Consider the following 5517-nt stretch of genomic DNA (forward strand, 5'->3'; position numbering starts at 1 on the left):
GACCACAGCACCCTTTATGGAGATGGTGGCGGTCAAAACACGTGCACTTCTCTCCCGCACTTACCTCTGGGAAAGCCCCTCCTCAAGAGCCAATATCGATGTGATAGTAACTGCAAACCACTGCAGACCCCAGCCAATGCTTTGTCTCTGTAACTGAAAATTATACAGAAACCCCTTCAGTTTCAGCCCTCTGTGTTGAAAGTGATTCCAAACTATGCCTGCGGGGAGTCTCCTGGGCCTCACACACATTCCTGTGAGCAATCAAAAACTGCCTGGCTCTGCGTCTTCACTGAAATCACACAACCTCCTTGTGTAAACCCAGCACCCAGCAGGTTTCCAGGGTGGGTGGGTGAGACCCTCGGCTCGCTGGAAGTTTTCTTCTTGACGTTTAATAAATCCGTGGGCCTACTTCTCTCTTTGGTCCTCACTTCTTTCCAAAAATAATGGAACTACCCCCAAGCCATCTCAATTCACGTTGGGCTCTTGGTGGCCCCAGGTGAATTGTGTGCGCTGAGTGTTGCTGTAGATTCAATACTGAGGTCACCGTCAGGACGTGTGCCCGGACGTGTGCCCAGAGGTAGCACTGTGATATTTAGCGTGCTGAATGCATAGGGAGAAGGCTTGAGCTTTGCCTCCGGGGGCAGGACACAGTGACTAGGCTGAATGTAAGATTTATACTTCTTTTCTGACTCTCAGCCTGGGATGTAGGAAATGTGCACTGGATTAAAATTGGGATTCTTCCAGTAATTAGGAGTGAGACCTCAGATGAGTTGTGTAACTCTCTGTGCCTCAGTTTCCTTGTCAATTAAATGGGTTTAATAACACCTATTGCACAGGGCAGCTGTTCAATGAAGGGCGATAAATATAAAATGCTTAATGGTTATGTGAGATATGAATTTGATTAAGCATTTTTTTCTCTTCATTTTTTTTCATTAATTAGAAGAACTTGGCTATGTCATTATATTAATTTGTGTTAATCTGTGCATCCTTCTGGAGGAACATTTGAGTCTGTGGTTGGAACTGGATGTAAGTACCTGCACAGCCCTTTTTAGGAGTGGTGCTTCCATAGCTTGTTGAGCTGCCTTTTATCTGTTATTTTAGTTTTTGAATTTGAGATAAAGATTGAAAAAAAATGCTTATCGCCATATAAGATAAAGAAATGAGAAAGATTGATGAAAACAATATTTATCTTTTCCTCCTTGTTTCCTCATGACAGCTGGCCCAGCGTTCTCTGTTCACATCGTTGGGGCCGCTGGCCGCACACTCGCCAAGGCAGGCATCGAAGTAGCAGAGGCGGGAGGTGAGCAACGGAACAAATGGACCCTGGGAGACAGCGGTGCGAGGCGTCAGGATGCACAGCTCTCTGGCCGTGGGGAATGGAAGGGGGCTTGCTGGCCCCAGTGGTGCTGCCTCTCCTGGGGAGCCCCCAGATGTGAGGCTTAGGGCTGAGAAAACGCCGATGCTTCGGAAGAGGGGGTGGTGCTCTATTAGCATCACCTCCTTAAACCTGTTTTTAGTTTAAGGAAGCCTTTTCCTCCCCAGCCTGGCCTCGTGACATTGCTTGACAGTGACCGCGTCAGTGAACCATGGCGATGTCCCTACGCCCCCCTTCAGGATGGGGGTCTTTCCCGTCCCCCATCTAGTGTGCTCTGGAATCCCAGTGGCTTCATCGCGCTGAACCTACAGAACAAGCATGAGGCTGAGGCAGTTCTGTCCGTCCTCCTTGACCGTTATGTCCTGACCCCAGGTTGCTTGCAGGTTAGCCTTTTCTCTCTGACCCAAATGGAGCAAGAGCTCAAAAGAATATATATATATATAAATTTTTTTTTAATGCTTCACTCATTCTTTTATTCTTATCACCATGAGAATTAGAGACACCAGACATGATATGAATCTTGATGTTTACCAAGCTCAAAAGAATATTGATGCGGACGACACAGGTGCGAGCGTTTCCCCTGGGGCTTGACCCCCTTCCAGCTTCCCATGCTTACCTTGTGCCCCCCAAAACATGATGCAACCCATGAGAAAGCGAGTCCCTTGCCAGTCCCAGGCAGGTACCTCCCGCACAAAGGTCTCCGTACGCAGGCACCTGGCGCCACAGGCGCAAGAGCTTGCTCCCCGAGCCGAGGCGAGCAGATTGGAGCAAATCCTGAGAAGCAAAAACAGGCAGAAGCTTGTTAAGAGTGGTTTCTCACAGGGAGCACTGGGCTGGAGGGTTCAGATGCCAAGGCAAACAGACCCACAAGCAACCTGCTCACACACGCACTCTGCACTCTCTTCGGCAGAGCCCAGGGGGAAGGGAAACAGAGCCGGGCGCCCTGCCAGGAAACCTGAGCCGGCTCTGCGCTCACACCCAGTCGGTCCAACGCGCAGCCCCAGCTGTAGACAGACCCCTTCCCGGGACTTGGCCCACCTCAAAGCTTACAGATGCCCAGTCGGGGTGCCTGGCTGAGAAGGAGGAAGATGGGGAGAAAGGAGATGTCCATCAGCTCAAGGGAAAGGATAGTCGTGTCCCAGATCTTCCTGCCTCATCTTTCCCAAAACTTAAAACACACACACACATACAATGCAATATAAAACCCTGGGGTGGCAAATATTTCAGAAGTCTGAATTTGATTTCCTCCGCTAAGCAACATCAAAGTGCTGAAATTGACCTTCCCATTCCTTTTAGAAGAGGGTGTTCGCCACACACAGGCAGACGCAGACCCCAACTGGGAATTAAAAACAGCATCCTCCGGGCCGCCCCCGCCCCGCTCCTTTGTCCCTCGCTGACAGGCCGTCCTCAGCTCTGTGGCTAGGAGGGACTCCTCCTGTTTCCTAAGCACACCCTCTTGTAGTTAGGAGCTCTTTGGAGTGGCATCACAGGCAAATCGAAAATGGCACATGAAACAGTGCTGCACTTTGCAAAGGGAGGCGGCGCCTCTCATGAGCTTTTGCAACTGCCCGTTTGAAAGAAATGCGCAGCAACCACCCAGTGTTTGTGCAGGAGGCTCTGTATTCAAATGGGGACATTAATCTTTTTAATTCCAGCCCAGTGTCATCTCAGTTCTCGAGGCCATGCGGCCTCTGAAAGTACTAAGGGAGCCTGGAGAATGGGTTCCAGGTTAGAAGCAGACACCGGTCCCGAGCTCTAGTCCCAGCTCTTCCCTCCTCTTCCCGGGCCCTGTTTCCTTGGCTACGAAGCAGCCGCTTCCTTGACGGTCGTGTTAAGGGGGAGACCCACCCGGGGCCTCTGACCAGAATGAAGCAGATGCCTGCCCAGCGCTTCGGCAGGCGGGGAGATGAAAGGCCCGTGCGGATACGAAATATGACACACTGTCTAAGAAAAGAGCTTGTGCTCGCCGAGGCTCGTTACCGCCGGCCGCCTTGTTCAAAAGTCCAGGGCGGCTCCGGCAAAACGGATCTCTATTTTTTTTTCCCCCATATTTGTCCTGAAATATGGGTTGACAGAGCAAACGCTACTGTTTGGAAATATGTAGTCTGTTATTTTTGTAAGCCAGTCTATCTTTGGTCGTACTTTCCGCAGCTGATATCACATATGATTAAATGCCAAAGTCAGAAAAATGTTAAACCCGAATTAGGGCAGCGGTAATTAAGTAACGCCATGCCCCATCTGTTGCAGTTGGAAGAGGAGGTGAGGATGGGGAGAGGAGGTGTTATTACAGTTTAAGAGCAAGTGGGAATTTTGAAGCAATGTTGGCCGTGCGACTGACACACCAGCCTCGAGCTGGGGAACAGAAAAGGAAAAGACCCCGCAGGAGGCCCAGCGCGTCTCTCCCCCACGTCTGCCGAGTGCTGCCAGCAGCTCTGACCCCAGGAAGCAGCTTCTCGTTTTGGGACGATCTGCAAATGTCTTTGGCTGGTAGGTGGAGAATTAGCGTCAAGGAACGTATAGTTTCGCGCATTCCTAGGCATATTTTTAGATTGTGTCTGAATCCAAAGCAGCCCAAATTAGGCTTGAATTTCGGAAGTCCCTTTTTACAAATGAGGCTGTTAGAGGAAGTTCATCGACACCACTCCCCCAGGAACCCCCGTTTGCCTAGGGAGAGCCCCCGGTTGGAGATGAGGCGTTCTATTCAAGGGCCAACCTGGCCTGACGTGGGGCCCTGGGGGTGAGGGTGGGGTCAGCTGGCAGCGCAGTGCGGTCAGCTCAGGTGAGCCCTCCGCAGCAGCGAGGGCCGCCCTGGACTCCTATCCCGCTCACCTGCGGGCGTCAGCAGAATCTCGCAGCGCCAGGGCGGGGCGGTCGCCTGGCTGTCCCCTTTTACCTAAGAGCGGGCTGCAGATGCAGATTTAAAATGGAAAGGCAGATAGCCAGAGGCGAGGCGGAGCTGCGCGCGCGGGCGCCCTGGCCTCCGCTGACCGCTGCCCCCAGCGAGCACACGCTCTCCTGGGACGCCCCCGCCAACGGTCGTGAACGTCCGGGAGGGGGCCGGAGGGGAGCCTGCAGAGTCGATGTCCACTCGTGGGCCTCTCTGCACGGGAGGCCGATGTGGGTTGAACCGTGTCCCCCAAAAGGATATGCTGAAGTCCTAATGCCATCCTTCAGGATGTGACCTTATTGGGAAAGAGGGTCATTAAAAGCATAATTGGTTCACTGAAAATGAGGTCATCCTGGAGGCAGGCGGACCCTTAGTCCAACGGGACTGGTGTCCTTGTCAGCAGAGGAAACTGGACACAGGTAGGTGGGCAGAAGGGTGAGGACGGAGCCGGTGAGGACGGAGCAGGGGTCGCCCTCGATCGCCGGGAGCCAACCCCGACTAATTCTTCTCTGCGGACTTGGAGAGAGCGTGGCACTGCCGACACCTGGATTTTGGACGTGGAGGCTCCAGAGCAGTGAGAGAGTGGATTTCTGTTGTCTTATGACATCCAGCCTGCGAGTCTGTGGTACTAAGCTATAGCAGCCTTAGGAACTTAAGCCAGAGGGTACTTTTTGTTGTTTTCCTGAATAACTAGACAGCAAACAGAGTTGTGGGACAATCATAATGCGCCTCTGGAAAGAGATAACTGCAGGTTTCTCTCTACACGTCAACATCCCACAATGAAAGCCTCGTGTGGTCTGAGTTGGACTTGACTTTAAAATAAAATGCGCGGCAGGTCACTTACCTAAATGTAATTTCACTGCTGGCCAAACTTCCTTAAGAAGCAAGGACAAGGAGTGGGGGAGGGAGGGCTGGTCAGGAGCCCAGACCCCAGCCTCCTGCGTGGGAGCTCACGGACCTCCAAACATGACTCAAGGCCCAGGCTCCAGGCCAGGAGAGATCGGCACAGATCATAGTGGCAGGGAAGAAGGAGAGTGATAGGGTAGAACACAATGCAAGAGCAGCAGAGATTTTTCCATATTTTGTTTCTTTATAACTTAGAATATTGAGAACTGGAGCCAAATCCTTGTTCTTAGAAAATATGCATGGAAATATTAAATGTTCAAGGAGGCTGATGTATACAACATACTCCCAAATGTTTATAAAATAGATAAATTGATAGATATATTTGATAGATGATAGATAGATGATGATG

This window comes from Dasypus novemcinctus, chromosome 8, assembly GCF_030445035.2.
Source record: "Dasypus novemcinctus isolate mDasNov1 chromosome 8, mDasNov1.1.hap2, whole genome shotgun sequence".
NCBI classification, from domain to species: Eukaryota; Metazoa; Chordata; class Mammalia; order Cingulata; family Dasypodidae; genus Dasypus; species Dasypus novemcinctus.